Consider the following 20,647-nt stretch of genomic DNA (forward strand, 5'->3'; position numbering starts at 1 on the left):
TATTACCTTACTCTTCCCTCTAGATAGACTAGTCAGTATATGAAGGAATTAACAGAGATTCTTTTATAAAGGGCATTAAGGTATTGATTCTCTTGACTAAGTAGCGAAATCCTGACACGAATGTAGGACCCAGTAGGAGCGTCAGGAATTCAAATACTACCATGGGTTACTTTGCTCTCATTGCAAAAGTGAGGAGAAAAGACATCCTTTGAGTTTTGTAGCTTAGTTTCATAATGGTACCCATGTTATATACATTCATTTGCATGGTGATCATTCTATTAATTCTTAACAAAATATTTAATACCAATGACGTGCTAAAGTTTTCAGGGGAAATATTCAGGTTGGAAGATCTAAGTAAGCCAAGAACACATTCTGGGTCTAACAGATCAGTCTTTTTCAAAACACATTTTTCGGTTGAGTACTATAACCAGAATTGCAAGCTTGAGGAGCTATCTGTGGCTCAGAAAAAAAAAAAAGAAAAAAAGAGCAAGTGACATGCGCAGCCTCTGAGACTAGAGGAGACAAGGCAAAAGCATCTCCAAGTCTGTTACTGCCTCAGTCCTGTAATTTATGAGTAAGGAATCATAAAATCAATTTCACTGTTATGCAGAAAGATGAGATGGCACCCAAATTCACTATAGTCTGGTTAAAGTTATATTTCAAAGCCCTGAAGATGAGATTCATTTATGTAGTAACATGAGAAATGTATTCCTCATTCCACTCATAAATAGAATAATAGCACGTAGGGTTTTAATTGATTAGACTTCCCAAGAGAACCATGTACAAGGAGATTTCTAGAGGGAAACAAATTGGCCATTCCTTAAACATTATTCTTCCATGTTTAAAATATGCTTTCCTTCTTAAATCTCTTTATCCTGTTGCTATTATCAACAGTGTAGCAAGTCACAGAGCATTTTATGGTTCTGTAATCTTTGTTGGCCGCTTCAATTATTTGGGTGTCCTGCGATCATTATTTCAGTTCCATTTTAGAAATGATTAGGAATAGAACATCTTTTTCTTAAGTCGAATTGCTGTTGGGCTCCAACAGAAATGGAAGTCGGGACGGTAACGTCTACTATTAGGATATAAATATTATCCGAATAGTCTGTATACCTTGGACTCCTTGACAATAAATAGGTTCTATTTTACAAAGACCTGCATTTTCCTTAAAATGAGCCAGTGTGATGCAGCTTCAGGAAAGCCTTTCCCTGAAAATACTGTCGGCAAGAGCACATGGCTCATTGGAGTCTGGGTTCAAAACCACATCCTAAAAAGAAAAGCTGTAAGTGCAAATGTGCATAGCAATTTCTGGGTGTTTTTCTTTGGAATTTGACATTGAAATAAAATTTGCACAGTTCTTAATGGTTGGAATCTTTATATGCATAGCTTATAATATAATTGATATTCATTGAGTTCTGAGTCTTTCAAAGAAAAAGCTGATATATATCTTGCCAAGTAGTGTTTTGCTCATTTATTATCATTTTTATTTCAAGAGAAAGAAAAAGACTAGGGAAGTGTAATGAATTTGACATAGATAATTCTGGGCTGAACATTTCAATATCAACACCACTTTAAGACCATTATGAAAAGTTCTTTGTCCTCATGATGCAGCTTGCCATTGCTATACTTTATTTTTTTAATTTTTTTTATTTTTTATTTTTTTAATATTTATTTTTGGCTGTGTTGGTTCTTCGTTTCTGTGCGAGGGCTTTCTCTAGTTGCGGCAAGCGGGGGCCACTCTTCATCGCGGTGCGCGGGCCTCTCACTATCGCGGCCTCTCCTGTTGCGGAGCACAGGCTCCAGACGCGCAGGCTCAGTAATTGTGGCTCACGGGCCCAGTTGCTCTGCGGCATGTGGGATCCCCCAGACCAGGGCTCGAACCCGTGTCCCCTGCATTGGCAGGCAGATTCTCAACCACTGCGCCACCAGGGAAGCCCTTCTGCTATACTTTCTGATACAAGACTATTGTATTTTGGCCCTTCCTCCATTGAGCTGTGAGATCAATCACTCAACTGCTGCCATAACGCCTTAAAACAGAAATCCTCACTATCAGCCTTTTTTGGATAAGAAAGACGTTGGGTAGATGTAAATGCAGAGTTTTTCTGCTGGTTCTAGGATTATATTTAGAAAGACCTTACAAGTTTCTCAGACCCTGCATTACATTTTTTTTCATCTGCAAACTCTTCAGAAATCCCCACATCACCATGGAAGCTGAGCTGATCCCTGTCTCTTACAATGATTTAAAAAAAAAGAGAAAGGTATTTTACAGGAGTAGTTAAACTACTTTCAGCATCTCTGTGCATAAAGACCACTGACATCAAGAGGCTATGCCACTTATAAAAATAAGGCAGGGCTCTGCTCTCCTGATGTGACTTTCCAAAATGATCCTGAGTAGAGTGGGTAAAAACTCTCTAGCTAAATACATAAAACACTATAACTGAGTGCTGTGTTCATAAATATTGAGATCCGAGCTCCACAATGGATTGTGCTGTGTCGCAGGATTATAGTAATATCATCCGTGATGCTCAGCCCATATTTACTAAAACCCTGCCTGGCTATGGCAAGGGGAGCGGAGTCCAAGAAAGTGTGTGTCTTTGAGAGGTTTGCTTTTTAAAGTAGAGGGGATGAGGGGAGTTCCTTGCAGGTTATGAAGTTCTTGCCCTTCTGTTCCAAATCCACTCTTCTCTATTCTTTATGATGTGGGGCTGGGATTCCACACGTTAGATTTCTCCTTTACTAGCTAGCTTTCTAGCTTTTGTCAATAAGGGGTTCCACAGGAGAAAAGGAACTTCTCTGAGTTTACTTGCTGTTCCTGACATACCAGCTCAGCAACGGGTTCTCAGCAGTTGGTTTTGGCCTCTGTATTACTTAAGCTCTCCCAGAAACAGCGTCAGGCCTTCCAGAGGCAGCAACAGCAGCATGCAGCACCCCCTGTCAGAGGCCTGAGCCCCAGCTTCCCAGGGCCCATCCTGGGTTATTACTTCTGGATGACCACAGAGAATGATCCTCTTCCTCGCTCAGCCCTCCAACTGATTCCCACATTAAATTCCTTCTGCTGAAATCTCTACGATGCGGTTTCTATCGTCCTGACAGGACCCATCTCAATGGCAGCATCTTCCCCCATGAACCTCAGCCTAGGGAGCATAGCCCCACAGAACTTTCCGAGGATACTGATATATTTCTTCATACCTTGGTGAGGACATTGCCAAACGGATTCCACCCGGAGATACGGTTGGGTATTCATGGCCTACGTAAATCTACATTCCTGTCTCCCTAAGTCTTTGGATGAGTTTTCTACATCACACTAGGAAGTTCTAGCATCTCACCTCATCGGATGTAGGCACCAATGAGTACACACATCATTAAATCAACCACGAAAACTGCTAGAGCCACGTCCAGCTGGGTGAGCTGACACATTAAATCTAGACTCAGATAAACACACCCAAGTCCGTACATTTGGCCTGGTTTAATATTATATTTTATCTTCCCTTGACTCCATTCCCACAATGAAGTTACTCCCCACCTCCTTCCACACTGCCCTCTTTGGAACCAAGTTGCAATGCATAGCCCACACTTAAGACCTGGGAGTTACATGCTATCTTGTTGAGGGTGGAGTATCTACATAAATTATTTGCAATTCTCCAAGGAAAATGTATGTCCCCCTCCCCCTTTATTTATTCAATCATTTGTATCAATATAGACTCATGGATATTTATTTTCTACTTTGGGTTATAAGCCAGTACTGCTTCCTTGATTTTACTGCTCAAATTGCTCCAGCTTTGGCCACTGGGAGCTCTTTCAGTTGGTTCCTATGTCCTGTTGACAGTCCCATCAATGTAGGGGTTTCTTTTGGTTGGTTTTTGATCATTTCCTTACTTTCTGGCACTGCAACATGCTCCAGGCTCATCTCCTGTATTTCCTACCCTAATCCTAGAATCAGCAGTTTCATCAAGGAGCACCAGGGCCATTTAAAAAAAAAAAAAGAGTTCTGCAGCAATGCATTGAGTTGGCATGCTGCTTTGGATTCAAATAGGCTAAGAAAGGCTGTTGGACTAAATATATGGTATTTATAAAGCCCTTCCAACTTGAGCATTCTTAAGACAGGCTAGAGGACGCTAATATATTAACAGAACGATTCAGAATGGGTGACAGAGTAGGAAGAGCGGTAGGACTTACTCAAAGACAAGAGTGTCCGTGTTAACAGAAGGGAAACCTCCACGGTCACCGATATTGTTCGTTAGCTTGAACATGGCCACGCAAAAGTTTTCAATTTTAGACTTTTTATGTTATTTCCAAAGGAATCATATACTGACAGGATTGAAAGAAGTTTTTCAACATACAGCTTTACCCCATGTCCTGTTACCTAAGGTGCACTATGAATTATCACTTTATACAGATCCAGTAATTAGCTTGTAACTAGAACAATTACACTGCATTATATCTTTTGTGTCAAAGATATTAACTTGCTAATGAAGCATTTACAATCCACTGCAATTTTTAAAACCCAATTTTGGCATTTTAAAAGTCCTTGGGAGACTCAAAAAGTGGAGGGGACCTAGACCTCTCTGGCCCACAGAGGCCCTTGGGCATATTGATTTTCCTTTCTTCTGACAGAACTGGTTTGCTTAAATCTGTACGGATGAGAACACAATTATTCTAAAATAGGAAAACCCACATTGGTTGTGTATACTTCTGTTTGCTCTGTAAAGGGCAGCATTTAGGTACCTTAAGCTGTATCTTGAAAGCTTTCCTGTCTCAGAAGCTCACTTGCATTAAACATGAGATGCTGCTGAGTGCCGTTGCCACAGGGAACTGCAGGCAGCTCTTCTCAGCCCCGGATGATCTCAGCTCTGTGGGAAGGCGCCACCGAGGAGGGCTTTGGGCCAGCTGAGGATGTACGCGCTGTGGGAAGAAGACGGGTGGGGATTTTGATTGCAAAGGGATCGGATTTTGATGTTTTCCTTTACTTAAGCAATTGATTGTTCTCTTTGACATCCTGTGAGAAGCATGTGACATGCTGGGAGGACACGCCTTGGATCTCTGAGGGAAGCTAAAAACCTTCCTCTAACGGGGAAGACAAGAAACAGGAAGAAAGGAGAAGTAAGAAAGGAACATGAAAAGATCCAGAGGAAGAAAGAAGCTCAAGGAGAAAGGACTGCAGGAGGGCAGGGGTGCAGAGGGGTCCCCAGCCCCCTCTTCAAGCAGACCAGTACTTGGTCTCCATCACACCACCTCCCCCCGTGCTTTCTGCAGCCTCTGGTCTGGCTGGTTTCTGGGCCCGGCCTCCTCTTCCTCTCTCTACCTTTTGTTCCTCCCTCCCTACATCCCTACCTCACCCCAAGATTTCCTTCACCACCGAGCATAGGTTTGGCACCATCCCAGCTCTGGGACCACACCTGTGGTCTGTCATATCTCTGGTCCCTGCTCTGACATTTGGCACCAGGCCTAGTAATGAAGGATTTGACTTGTTCTCGTGACTTGTTCCTGTGAGCAGCTCCCTGCCACCAACTCCCAGCTACCTGCCATTGCCATCCAGGCCCCATCACTGCCCAGCTGTGAGGCTTCAGGCACCTATTGCCACCTCCCTGAGCCTCAGTTTCCTCATCTGTAAAATGGGAAGAGTACCATCTACCTCAGAGAGTTGTTGTCAGGACTCGATAAGGAAATAATGCGGTCATGCTATGCCTGGGACCAAGTAGGCACCAGACAAATGGTGGGCCCCTGCACTGTTTCTCAAGAGAGTTGTTGTAAGGACTCGATAAGGAAATAATGCGGTCATGCTGTGCCTGGGACTAAGTAGGCACCAGACAAATGGTGGGCCCCTGCACTGCTTCTCAATCCCCTCAGATTCCTAGACCGATTGAATCAAACTGGTGGAAAAGGCCTTCACAGAAGCTTGCTGGACAAGCTTCCCACGCGGTTTTGATGTGCGATAAAGTTTTCTTCACCGGGATTAATCTTTCCCCCCAGGCCCGCTCCAGGACCTAGGTCGGCACTATAGCCCGTTGTCCCTGTTCACCCTGGTGACACTTCCTCTCCTCAACTGTCCCCCCAACCCGCCAGTGTACCCCACTGCCTTGGACTTCTGTCCCCCACACAAGGGACAGTGTTAAACTGAACCTTCTAAAGAGTTTGTTTTGCTAAACATTTACACTTTCCCTCTTCCCCAGACCCTATAACTGTCGATGTGATATTTTTTTTTCCCCCCAGTAAACTTACAGGAACAATTCTGGCTCAGTTTAGCATTCCCGGTGTCAATAAGCAACTCTGCAGCTCTTATTAGCAACTGTTACTCCTGACAATTAAGAACCAGTCTGGAAACTTTGTCCCAGGTTTATGGCTCCAAGTCTGCTGCTGACATGTCAGGAAAGGGAAAACATATTACTAATTCAAGGGAGCTTTCAAAGGGCAGGCCCACGCCCAGCCGGTCAGTGGCTGAAATGGAGGCAGACTCCATGGGAGGCTCTGTCAGACAAGGTTCAGAGCCCGCTTGGGACCGTTTCCAGAGAAACAAGGGGAAGAGTGAACCCAGGCCTGGCCAAACAGTTACCAAGTGTCGCCACAGGAGGGCGATGTCTCCAAACAGTCTCTCTGGCCACCCGGCATGGCAGTGCCTGGGGATGAGTTCCAGCCTGAATTTCCAATTCCCTCAATCAATAGGGCGTTTGGAAATTGTGAAGCTCTTTCTGAAATCCTAACAAATATGTATATATATAGCTTCAGACAACGAAATAAACGAATGTAGAATTTTGCATTCAACCAGACAGACTAGGTCAGTGGTTCTCAATTCTGCCTGAAGATTAGAATCACTTAAAGAGATTTAAAAACTATAGCTGTCTGGATCCCAGAAAAGACCAATTAAGTCAAAGTTTCTGGAAGATGGAGCAGTGGTATTTGCATATTTTTAAAGCTCCCCAGTGATTCTAATGTTCACTCTGTAAGAATCTAGTTGGAACATCAGTGGCAGGCATCAAAGGAAAATTTACGGGAGAGAATTTTAATTTTGGAAAATTCTATCATGTTTTCTCCTACAAACTGGGAAATCACTATTGATATTTGCTTTTAGAGGTAGAACTGCTTACCTCTCACAGAAGGGATCCTCTGGAAGGGATCCGTGGTTGAGAACTTCTGCATCCTGCCTATGGAAGTCCATTTTCAATAGCACCTTTCCAGAGCTAACACCTAGGTGCAAATGATTTCCTCCGAGATCAAAATATCTAGGATTCTGACAAAACTGAGGCCAGAGGAGCTTAATTTTTTAAAGAGAAGGGGGAAGAAAACTTACACTGGCTTTTCTTACCCCTGTATATAGACTTTTCTTGAAAAGTCAGAAAGTATTAAAAAATAAAATCATCTACAACCTCTCTATTGCTATTGATATTTTTATAATTTCCAGTATTTTATGAATATATGTATATTTTTTAATCTGTGAGGTCTACATAATTTTGTTTCATCCTTTTTACCTCAACATTATAATATGTACATTTCCCATGCTTTAAAACATTCTTTAGAAGCCTTGTGAATAGCTGCCTAGAATAAACCTTATGAATATACTTCAAATCACGCAGTGACGGTGGAACGTGAGAGCATCTGTTTTATGCCCACACCCCACTGTAGGCCTTGGTATTATGCTTCTAGTAGAAAATAGCTGCTGCATATTGTTGTAGGTTTACATAGTCTGTTTCAAAGAGGCCTGGAGACACCTGCTGGAATCTCTTGGACCCAATTACAAATTCCCAGGAAAGAGACTCATTGGCCAAGCTTGGGTTGGGAGTCCTCACCTAATCCAATCAGTTGTGGCATAGGAGGAGTGGGGGTGAGTTCACACTGTTACAGAAGCTGCTGGGAGCTCACGGCTATAACCTTGTGGGTGGCGGGGTCAGGATAACCCTAGGAGAGCGGAGCCTGGGCTGGTAGCCCATGGGTGTTTTCCACAACCTGTGCTTCCTTAACCCTCTCTTGGCTTTTGCATATGAGACGCTACGATAGGAGTTGTGTGGGAATCAAAGGACTGTCCTCAAAGGAGCTTAGAATCCAAATGAGGAAACATAGGAAGCATGAAATGAGAAATAACATAACAGTAATATTTGCTAGTTTTTACTGAGCAGATATTTTGTGCCATCTTGTATATGTTTATTATGTCATTTACTCTTCAGAGTCATTCTGTGAGCAAGGTACCAATAGTCCAAATCTACAGGCTGAAAGGGATAAAGTAACAGTTATTAAAGGTAGACAGGGGCAGCCAAAGCCCTCACTATTTCCACAATGCCAGGCAATCTCGGATAGCCCATAATTATGTAGTGACCTGATCTTAATGTAGGCTCAGACTACTGAAGGACTCTTATAAAGTTGGATATTGTTTTAAAATGTCTCAAAAAACCCTCCAGCAAGCCCTTTAATTCCCATTTTACCTCCTTCCCTTGGGACTTGGCTTAGGCAAGCCTCAAAATTGGATTAGAGAAAGGAACTGATCTCATGTATAAAATGCAGTTATACCAGAGCCAGACTAAAGCACATGTGAATAAATCCATATGGAATGCTAACACACACACACACACACACACACACGCACACACTGGGGCACTTTTTTTTCAAGAAAGGCAGTGATACAGGAAAAATTGTCTCTGCAATAGAGCCTTTTAGAGCAGTTCCCAAATACCTGTGTGTATTCTCACTATATCAGAATCACCAGAGGCACTCGTTTAAAATATAGGTATTTGAGCCCCACATAAGATTTACTGTATCTCTGGGAAGGGGCCTTTCTTCTCCCCCAAATATCAGCAGATGGTTACTCAACTACCTTATAAGGAGAGGTGGGCATGGTTCACTGCAGGGTTTTGGTTTTTCCTAGTAAACTTTTGTTTGTTTTTAAACAGTTTTCTTAAGATGTAATTCACATACCATACAATTTACTCATTTAAAGCGTACAGTTCAGCAGCTTTCAGTATGTTCACAGAGCTGTGCTTCCACCTCCCCAGTCAATTTTAGAACATTTTTGTTGACCCCCCAAAGAAACCCTCCTTCCCTTAGCCATCACCCCAACTCCCAGCCCTAGACAGCCACAAATCTGCTTCCTGGCTCTATGGATTTGTCTATTCTGGACATTTCGTGTAAGTGGGATCATATGGCATGTGGTTTCTGAGCAAAGTTGGCAAGTTTGGGGCAAGAGCAGATTCGCTGCAGGCAGCAGAGGATTCGTCCCCACTTAACACCAGGTGTCCCTCCTCTAAATAGGTGTCTCTCCTCTAAATAGGTGTCAAGTACACATTTAAAGAACATTGGCGGACTCCCCTGGTGGTGCAGTGGTTAAGAATCCACCTGCCAATGCAGGGGACACGGGTTCGAGCCCTGGTCCGGGAAGATCCCACATGCCGTGGGAGCAACTAAGCCCGTACGCCACAACTACTGAGCCTGCGCTCTAGAGCCCACGTGCCACAACTACTGAAGCCCACGCCTCTGCAACAAGAGAAGCCACCTCAATGAGAAGCCCAGGCACTGCAACAAAGAGCAGCCCCTGCCCGCCACAACTAGAGAAAGCCTGTGCGCAGCAACGAAGACCCAACGCAGCCAAAAATAAATAAATAAATAAATGTATTAAGAAAGAAAGAACGAACATTGGCTTGAAGGAGGTCAAAGAGTCAGTCTTCCCAGGACCCCTGCAGGGTCAGCCCTGAATCACAGCAAGCAGTCACCAGGGCCGTCCGTGCACTGAACGTGGAGGGAAAGCTTCTGCCCACTGTTTCTCGGGCCCAGCTGGGCAACTGAATCCCCTAAAGGGCTTGTTTAAAACACAGAATCCAGGACCCCTTCTCCGGAATTAGTGTGTTTTGCGTGAGGCCCAGGTACCTGTATTTTAAGGAAGTGCTCTGGTGATTCTGTATGGAGGGCATCAGACAGGCATTCAGGAATCACTCTAAAAGGCCCTGCTTCCTCTGCAGACAAAAGCTTCCTCTGCTCATACACCTCCTATTTATTCATCTTCCTTTCTTTGCAGTAGCTGCAACAGGGACTTTGCTTCTGCACAAGGCCAGTTCAGTTATTATACGGAAATTCCATTCTTCCAGAGACCAGGGGAAATTTTCAAGTATAAAACTTTCAAGTATAAAAATAACTTCCAAGTAGAATTGTTTGCCTGGAGACAATTGCAAACTGCTGACCCGCTGGACATTGCTGATCTGGAGGAGGATGGCTCCGGGACTTTAGACAATCACTGTGCCTGAACCAACGTGGGTGTTTAGTGAGGTAAACACGCCTGAAATCTCTCCTCAGCCTCCCAGTTCCCCTTCCTGGGCCTGAAACTCATTTTCTCAGTGAGCGGAAATACTGCCTTATCTGAGTCCCTCTTTGTAACTTTGATTTACAGAAGCTTCCTAGCAAATAAATACGAGTTGATTCCTAGGTCACAATCTCTGGAGAGCTTTCCAAAAGCCTTCCAAGGTAAGGCAGAGAAACTGGAACAATATTTGAAAAGGAATCCCTGTTGTTCGTTTATCATTTTACTAGGGGCTGAGACACTGCTTATGTCGTGCCTCCTAACCATCACCCTATGGGGTAGACAGGAATTTTGAAGCTTCTTTTTGCAGGTAAAGAGAGAAGATTCAGAGAAGTTAAGAGATTTGCCCAAGATTATCCAGCTGGCTTCCTTCTGGGCCTTCGTTGTAGATTTCCAAACCTCGGGGCTTACCATGTTGCCTCCCTGCCATAAATATTTTAGAGAAGACTGCCAGGATGTAAGAGACTTCAGAGATTTTTGTCCCAGCTGTTTAGCCACAGAGACTGGGTTTACAGAGCCGCTAATTCAGCCTGACAGTTCCTTGTTGTCTGCAAAGCCTCAGAAGAATGAGGAAGATCTGCACATTTCAAGGATGGCTAGCCCAGTACCCATTCTAGGGTATCTCAGAGCTCTGCTAGACACACACATACACACACACACACACACACACACACACACACACACAGTGTCTCTTTCTCTCCCTCCCTCCTGGAAAAACCGAACCTGACCTGGTTTATTTGTAGCTTTACTTAGCCCAGGTGGCCAATCTATTTCAAAGACAGTCAAGACCTAGTCATTAAATCATATTTTTGAGCACAGGCATGTGCATGTGTGTGTGTCTGCATATGTAATTTGCTTATTTGTCATGTCTCTCCTTTAATGAGGCCGCGTACGGTTCTTCCTGTTTGGCCTGACGTGAGTGGTGGGCTCGGGCTTGCTGACCCGCACCAGCACTGTGTGCGGCCACATGTACATGTCCGATCGCCAGGGAACAGGACAGATGCTCATGGGCTTTTTCTGAGCAGCCTCAGCCAGGCGGCAACTGCTCTTCACCTTCCAGGAGCCTGCAAACCTCCAGCAGGAACCTCAGGCAGGCACCTCTAAGTGAAGGATGAAGCAGAACCTGGCCCCTGGCATTTCGGTTTCTTTCACATGACAGGAAGAGCTCTAGTGGTTGAAGAACCTAGTCTGTGCCATGGGCTTTGCTGGCGTTAGCTCCATCCTCCTAATGACCCCACATGGTGCATACCCCATCATGCAGATGAGGACACAGGCTCAGAGAGAGCAGACAGACATTAAATAAACTCCTACGAATACAGTAAGGACTACAAAGGACATCCCAGGAGGAGCTGTGGTGGTGTCAGGGTGTAGAAGGAAGATTTGGTCTGCGGGTCAGGAGACACATCCGAAGTCGTATTTAAGCCGGGTCCTGAAAGATAAAGGGGTAGTGAAGGTGTGAGGTGGGGATAAGATGAAAGAGCAGTCCAGGAGGGCTAGGTAGTGGGAAAGACTCGTGACAGAGTGGAGCATTGGAGGCACTTAAAGAAGGCCAGTGTCACACAGTTAGTGGACAAAGTAAGGAGGAGAGTTGAGAGACTGAGAAGGAGAGAAGGAGCCAGACTGGGAAAGGCCTTGGAGGCGAAGGATTTGGGGTCATTTTGTGATAGTACAGGGTTAAATAGTTTTTACAGATGACCCCTGGAATTGCAGGACCTTATATCACATTCTTCCTATGGGGAAATATTCCAGGTTTCACAAGTCAATTTTCCAAGGGACTTTAGGAACACATCCAACTAACTGATAAGATATGGTGGGGCTCTACTGATTGTTTTAATTCTCATTTTTTTCATATCTATGTATCTTCTTATCTACATCGTAAATTCCTTGAATTCAAAGATATCATGCTTTTTAGAACACCCGCACCCCAACACATACCCCTACAACCCTAATTATTTGCTGTTAGAAGAAACAACTTTTGATTCTGCCTTTATTTGAGAGTAAAAACAATTAAGAATCCGACTGGTTTGTACTGGAAGAACATAAATGCAATATTCCATCCCAGCTTAACATAGTACACAATAGATTTTCTTTTTTTTTTTAATGTTTATTTTTTGTTATTTTGGGTAAACTTTATTTTTTTATTTTTATTTTTTTTCACACGCACACACTGTATTTCATTTTTACAAGAGAGAAATAAGCTGACACCAAGCATTGTAAATGGATGACCACAACAAAAGCAACAATGATTGCAATTACCAAACACGAAACACACTCATACTATGTCATAATATTGACATTCAGTCCAGTAATCCTCCACTGTAACAGCTCCTTTACTTTGCAGTGCACAATAGATTTTCTTATACTACAGACCAAATCATGCTTCCCTCAGAAAAGGTGTGACTAGATAGTAAAGAGTCTGGTTGCCATCCTTCACACGCAAAGATCCATTTGATTTCAGTTACAACATGTACAGAGTGATACGTCCATCTCACTATGTAATCTGCCAAAAATGAATTAATGCCCTGCCACATCATTAAAATTGCAGTGGTGATTGAATTGGATACATTGGGTTGCGAGTGTCAGGCACTCAACTTGAATTAGCTTACAAAAAAAGCCGATTTATGGGAAGGGTCATGATACAATGAAGAGAGCCAAGTGAGTAGGATCTGAATAAAGATGGTACCTCCCACGCAAGTAGTATGATCCCTTCCCAGGAGAAAGGAGATATTTCCTGGACAAAAAGTTAATGTTAACAAAAGACATCTACTGTTTGAACTTTGAAACTTGTTCTATAATGTTATAAGAATACAGTTGTTGTGGTAAAAACAAACAAAAAAAGAGTGTGACTTTTTGGGGTCAGGAAAAACTGAATTGAACCACTAATCTGCAACTTATTAGTGCTGAGACGTTAGCAGATAACATAAACTCTCTGAACTTGTTTTTCTTCAGCTGAAAAAAATGACCATTTAAGGATTTAATGAGAATGTGTATAAAAGAACATAGCACAGTGCCAGACACTTAACGAAGCACTTAACAGATGGTAGACCTGTTCTCTCTCCATTCATTAGGGAATGAGGATTAACCACCTGCATTAAATGACCCAGTATGTGTAAAGTACTAGGACAGCACCTGATGCATAGCAAGAGCTCAGTAAATGTAGCTGCGATTATCATCATTTTGGTTATTGTTTCCATTTCCCTATAAGAATATCCCTAAATGAATCCAGTGGCTTCCCATACTGCTTACCTTCCTGGGGGAAATAAACATGAAAAGATATTTACTTTTTTCTCTATGCTCTTTTTATCTTAATGCTAGCGATTGTTCTTGCTCTGCAGTACCCAACAGACTTTGGACACTTAGTCAATATTAATTCATGATGTTGGTGTTTGGTGTGCCAGCTCGTTGACACTAAAAATTTTTGTGCCAACAAAGCTAAGGTAGAATTAAGCAGCTGTGCTGCAAGCTTGTCTCAGATGTAATCACCATTTGCTTTGTTCATATTTCCCATGCTGTTTATGCCACTTAATTAGTCCAGTTTTGTTGGCTTTACTGATTGTATTGACGTAGCTTCAGAAGCCCCTTCAGGAATAATCCTCCTTCATTTTTCTCTTCTGTAGCTGTGGGTACTACAAGACCAGTCTCTCTCTCAGCTGGGGCCAGAATATAACCTGTGGCAGAGGGTATAGAGGAAGCACCAGGTTTTGCTATCATGCTGCATTAGGCATCTCAGAGTTTCGTCTGTCCTGATAGTTTACCTGTCATTATTTGTTGTTGAAGGAAGCCTTCCTAGCAACATAAAAGGATGGCATGGACATGGTTCCATGAAAGAGGCTTCTCGGGTTGAAGACCAGAGTCTTCTTGATGGCAGTGGCATTGTGTAAAGCTTCTTAGTATCTCTTCTAATGATCAGATAATAACAACAACGATAACAGAAGGAACAGCCAACACTCAGTAAGTGCTTATGGATGAGAGGCATTATTCTAAGCACTTCACACATTATCAGTTATTTAATTTTCAAAACGACTCAGAGGGATGGTTATTATTATTCTTCTCACTTTACAGATGAGGAAACTGAAACACAAAGAGGTTAAGTAACTCACTGACGGTAACCCAACTATTACGGGGTGGTCCTGGTTCTCGAACATCAGCAGAACACTTTAGAGTTTGTGATGGTAAATGCTCAGTAAACACTTACTGACTAATTACTTTTATTTTTTATTTTGTTTTTATCAGTAAAGTGTCCTTTAAAGTTTTCTCAGAAAGAAAAGAAACATTTATTGAATGTCTACAGTGTGCCAAATACAGCATTAGGTGCTATCACATGTATTATCTAATTCAGTTTTCGAATAAACTTGCAAAGTAGATGCTATTTTCTCTGTTTTTACACGTGGGAACTCCAAGCATGAGAAAAGTAAAGAATTGTCTTAAGATTATACAGTTAGTAAGTGGGGAAGATGGGACTTGAGTCCTCATAAATCTGTCTGACCCAAAGGCCATAATTCCATGCATTTCCTATAGCTGCCAGCTTTGCACCACAGATGGAAACCACGGAGGCATTTTCTGTACATTTTCCCACTGCACTGTCCTTTTGAGGTATATTTAACAGATTAAGTAGAAACTTTTATATATGTGCACATTTGCCACGATTACTGTATTGTATGCATATTGTCCAAAAGACCCAGAGGTACCACAATACTAGAAAAGCAGCTCCTTTGCAAGAGGGACCACAACTGTAGCCATGAATAACAAGACCAATAATTGCAATATTTTACACTTTTACATTAAAATTTCATTAATAATAAGCACCTTACAATTTTATGATGCTTACTATGCATCTGATATTATTCTAAGCATTTCACATGTATAAAATTGTTTAATCCTCACCAAAACCCTATGAAGTAGGTCTGCTATTACTTCTGTTTTATAATGGGAAACTGAGGCACAGAAAGTCAAACCACTTGCCGAAAGTCACCCAGTTAGGAAGTGATGGAACCAGACCTAGACCTCGGTAGTGGGGCTTCGAAGTCTGGGCCCTCCCTGTCATTAATTAATTATTTCAGAAATGGTAGTTCCATTCCTCTCTTCATACTTTAAGCAATGGGGTTAATAGAAGAATTAATCATGTGTATTGCATGACCTAATATGTGTGTTGAATTTGCTAAATATTTATTTATTGAGCATTTACATATATGAGCCATAGTACTAGGCCCTGAGAATGTAGCACCTGCCTCCAAGGAGTTGAAATAAACAAATCAGCAAATATACACTATGTGTTAAAGGACTACAATAGGACTATAGTAGCTGTTGTCCCATTTTCCATCTATTCTCTACACGACTGTCAAACCTGATGCCCAGGAGACTGACCCGGGCTTTCTTGCCCCTTGACTTCCGGTTAGGTAACGCCTCTGGGCAGACATTGGAGTGAGGGAGGAAGGAGAGAGAAGTCAGGGTATTATTCGCCAGCCCCCCAGCCTTGCCTAGTCTCAGTTCTAGCAGAGGTTATGATTCTTCTACGGCTACAATTTCTGTCAGGTGACTCCTCTTCTGTTGCCGCAGCTCTTGCAAGGGTGTCTTAAACACCATTCCCTCCCTTTGTTTCTTTAGGTTTAGGAGCCGGAGTGGTCCCCAGATGCTTCCTCATCCCTTGTGGGTTCTCTTGACTCTTGAGTGTATGTTCGTTTCCTGCAGGGAGGCTGACTGATATAAGGTGTAAACAGAGGAGGTTGTGAGAGGAGCGTCAGGAAGGGTGTCTCACCTAGACTTGCAGGGACAGGGGAGGCTCCTTAAAGGAAGTGAAATCTAAGATGACTTCCAAAGGACGAGTAGGAATTATCCAGATTGGGAAAGGGGATATCGGGAGAATATTCTAGAAAGAAAAAATAGCAAGTGACAAGATAAGAAATCTAGAGCATAGAAACTTCTAAGAACCGCAAGTGCTACCAGATGCTGTTCAAGGTGGAGAGTAGTGAAGTGAGAGCCCAAGAAAGCAGATTCCAGAAGGCAGGGATTCTGATAAAGCTTTGCTGTGTAGTTTGTCATGTAACTTCCTTTCCATTTCCTTATGAAGCATTCGGCAAAATCTATGTGATTTACTAAAAGTTCTGGAAATGGGCTTTGGGGGAGCTGAGTGAGACGAAGTGCTGAGTCTGGTTTCAAGGAGAGCATGGGAGTGATCTGGCAGTAGAGTTTAGATTGCTCTGTCAGGTTTTGAAATTGATGAGGCCACACATACCATTGCTAATGTGCAGCTGTGGTGGGGGGAGAATAGATGAGGCCAGCAAGGTTCGTTTAGGACAAGTAATTTGGTGATGGAGAATCGGCAAGGGAAAGCTCAAAGGAAAACAGAGCAGCTAGTGCGCACATGCTATAAAAGAAAGCTTGCTCTCTGCCTCTGCTTGCATACTTCTTAGTAAAATACACCTGAATTAGTGGCAAATACTATTTTAAAAATTATGTACCAAACAAAAACAGACTCACAGACTTAGAGAACAAACTTATGGTCACCAGGGGGGAAGGGGGGAGAGGGATATTTAGGGAGTTTGGGATTAACATGTACTCGCTGCTATATTTAAAATGGATAGCTGATGTGATGAAAGCCAAAACTCTGTCTTCATATCCCCTGGATAGAGATACAAAACTTATGTTTCGATTTCAAAAAAATAAAATAAAATGTAAAATGGATAACGAACAAGGACCTACTGTATAGCACAGGGAACTCTGCTCAATATTCTGCAACAACCTAATTGGGAAAAGAATTTGAAAAAGAATAGATACATGTATATGTATAACTGAATCACTTTGTTGTACACCAGAAACTAATACAACATTGTTAATCAACTATACTCCAACATAAAATAAAAAGTTAAAAAAAAATAAAAAATAACACTCAATACTGATGAGCAGCCACGAGACAGGCACTTTCTTATACTGTGTCTCTATTCCTGCCCCTTTTGTGGTTACAGATGTTAAGCACCACCCTTGCTGGCTTCCTGTCTATTTTGTACCAAGAGATGCCATTCTCTGTCTGTGATCTCCATATCTCCTTGTGGGTCAAGCCCCCTTTGCTGCCCCTTCTATAGTGCTAGTCATTACAGTAATTATGGCCTGGCTTCTCTGAGGACCCATCATCCCTATAGATATTAACGAGCCCCACTTTGAGACCATCTTTTGACCATCAGAGAAGGACCATCCCTGAACTTGCTAGCAATGCTGGCATCCTCTCACCAGCACATTCCTAAAGGCCTCGGTAAATGGCATGTCATTGGGCTCTCCGAGGATCAGAAAGCTCTGACAGGTCTTCCAACCTTATATTAAATATCCATTCCAGCATGCCTACTCCCCTTAGCCTCTGCCCCTTAGCAGTCCTTCCTCCGGCATCTGTCAGGGCCCCTCAGGCATTTCCACTTTCCTGAGAGTTGGCTGTTGCTTTTGCCAGGCTTCTGAGAGCCACCCTGGCAGTGATTTTGTTCTACTCCCTAAGGTTCTTGCTAGGTATTGCGAAATAATTGAAAATATATATAAACTTAGTCCCTGCCCCCAGTTCCTGGCAGAGAGCTTCTCAAACCCCTGTAATTTCCTAAGTGATAAGAGCATTAGGAGCACGTTTTGTTCTAATATTTGGTCTTTGACTCTGGTTCTGAATATAGAGCTCTTAGATCTCTTGGAATTTCCGGGGTGATAGGAGCATCTTCTATTCTAATCAGGTGATGCTTGGTGGGCTTCTGGTTGGCTTCAGGTGGGTCCTGGTCATCAGAAAGATCAAGCCATGATTAGAAGCTTAGAACTTTCAGCCCTACCCCAATCTTCCAGGGAGGGCAGAAAGGCTGGAGATTGAGTTAATGACTGATCATGCCTACATGATGAAGCTTCCATAAAATCCCAAAAGCACTGGGTTCAAAGATCTTCCAGGTTGGTGAACACTTCTATGTTCCTGAAAGTTGGCATACCCCAACTCCACAGGGACAGAAGCTCCTACGCTCGGGATCCTTCCAGACCTAACCCTACGCATCTCTTCATCTGTCTGTTCATCTATATCCTTATCATCCTTTATTACATAATAAGCCAATAAATGTAAGTAAGTGTTTCCCTGAGTTCTGTGAGCCATTCTAGAAAATTACCAAACCCAAGGAGGGGATCCAGGGAACCTCAGTTTTTGCTCCATTGGTCAGAAGTACATGTGACAATCTGAGACTTGGTGGTTGGTATCAGAAGAGAAGCAATTCTGAGGGACTGAGCCCTTAACTTGTGAGATCTGATGTTACCTCCAGCTAGATAGTGTTATAACTGAATTGAATCGTAGGACACCCAGTGGGTGTCACAGAATTGCTTTGTGTGGAAAACCTACATATCTGGTGTCAAAAGTGTTGTGAGCATGTAATAGTATGAAAGGAAAGGAAAAACAGAGTGGTTTCCCAATAGAGGTGTTAAATCCTACCTCCTGAGAAAATGCCCCTAAACCAATGAATTCTTGTTTTTTCAGTCAAACATTTCTGTCCCTTTCATCAATCACCCTCAAAATTCATTTCTTTTACCAGGACATTTTTCCAAGTGAAATCTTTAGTAACTGAGCTGCCACCTGTGCAATAGACTGTCTATGCCCCACTTACCAGTGAGGATGACATTTTCTTTGTCTCCTGGGTGACTGTTTTCTCAGATCACTTCCATTAGCACTTGTGTTAGTACAGGTCCTCCAAGAAGCATATGCCAAAATGGGATTAGATATGCAAGTATTTATTAGGGGAAATGTCTATGAAGGAAAATGAGGAGAGAGCCAAGGGAAGCTGGAAGAGACATCAGGCCATGACGCAGGTCTCACGCTGGTGGAAGGAGAGCAGAAAGGAAGGAGGTTGGGTGAAAGAGCCTAAGACTGCAGTGCAGTTCTAAGGAAGTTTGACACGCCCAATGTAGTGTCCAAAGTTGCCCATCAGAGGAGTCCCATGACTCTTAGGAACAGGCCTGCCTTGGTATTCCTGCTGTACTCAGTCATTGGCTGGAAGTAGACAGCATATGGGGAAGGTGGCCTTGGCATGAACACACTGAAGACTGAGCAATCGCACTTCCCACAGTCAAAGACGAGAAAGGCACATTTTCATGGCTGCATAACCACCTATGAAATATTATTGCCAAAGTAAAATCAAAATAGAATCCATTTTAGCCTTTAGACATAACTACAAATGTGTATGAAATATAGGGGACAGAAGAACATGTTAAAAGACACCACTGGGATGCGATCAGCAAACTTCTGATTGTAGGAAAATCTATAGGACAAATGACTTGATTTCTTATTTTTTTTTTTTTTATATTTTGCACATGTTACTTCGCTTGATTATTTCAGTGCTGCCAGATATTTTTTCTTTTAATTAATTAATTTATTTATTTATGGCTGTGTTGGGTCTTCGTTTCTGTGCGAGGGGCCTCTCCAGCTGCGGCAAGTGGGGGCCACTCTTCATCGCAGTGCGCGGGCCTCTCATTGTCGCGGCCTCTCCCGCTGCAGAGCACAGGCTCCAGACGCGCAGGCTCAGCAATTGTGGCTCACGGGCCCAGTCGCTCCGCGGCACACGGGATCCTCCCAGACCAGGGCTCGAACCCGTGTCCCCTGCACTGGCAGGCAGACTCTCAACCACTGCGCCACCAGGGAAGCCCTTGATTTCTTGATTCTAATTATTTTGGTCACATAAAAAGAATCATCACAAAACTTGTTGCCATAAAATAACAATTTATAGTTGTCTCTCATGGTTCTGTAGGTTCACAGATCTCTTTGGGTACTTCTAAAGTGGGGTCTCTCATGAATTTGCAGATAATGTGGCTGGGGATAGAATCATCTGAAATTTCAACTAGACTAGACAGTAAACCTTACACAGCTGGCAGTTAATGCTGGCTTTGGCCTGGGAGCTTAGCTAGGCCTGTTGGCCAGAGTTCTTCCACATGGCTCGTCTATGTGGCTTGGGCTTCTTATAGCATCTAGTGTTTGGGTTTCAGGGGGAAGGTGTAAGGTTTAGGATGTAGCTTCAAAAGTCCTAGAATGAATGACACGTATGCCACATTCTCTTGGTCAAACTAGTCACTTAAGTCAGCCAAGACTCGGTCTCTTAATATAAGGAATAGCATGCACAAAGAGGGAGGAAAGAAATTGATGGTGACTACCTCTGGAGACTCTTCGCCACATTCTTCTCCCAAAAAAATTACAAGGAAAAGTGAGACAGAGGAGGAATATATAAATTAGAAGAGACTAGAGAGATGTATTAATCAATTGCAATGCATACATCTCTTTTGGATTCCAATTAAAACCAAAGAACTTGTAAAGCAGCTACTTTGTGATCCATGCACTTTTTTTACCTGGGAGACTCTCAGGGAAAAAGAAAAGAATCAGATTAT

At 42.9% G+C, this 20,647-nt stretch overlaps 1 long non-coding RNA gene across 1 annotated transcript; it reads right to left on the reverse strand.

Moving 5' to 3' along the window:
* Positions 1-1,631: 1,631 nt before the first annotated feature.
* LOC309635961 lies at positions 1,632-19,550 on the reverse strand. Its single transcript, XR_014249125.1, has 2 exons — positions 9,847-19,550; positions 1,632-4,902 (listed from the first exon to the last, which is right to left on the reverse strand). It is a non-coding gene; the product is annotated as an uncharacterized lncRNA (long non-coding RNA).
* Positions 19,551-20,647: the final 1,097 nt, after the last annotated feature.

Source organism: Balaenoptera borealis (assembly GCF_965194805.1).
Source record: "Balaenoptera borealis genome assembly, chromosome: 10".
Taxonomy (NCBI): domain Eukaryota; kingdom Metazoa; phylum Chordata; class Mammalia; order Artiodactyla; family Balaenopteridae; genus Balaenoptera; species Balaenoptera borealis.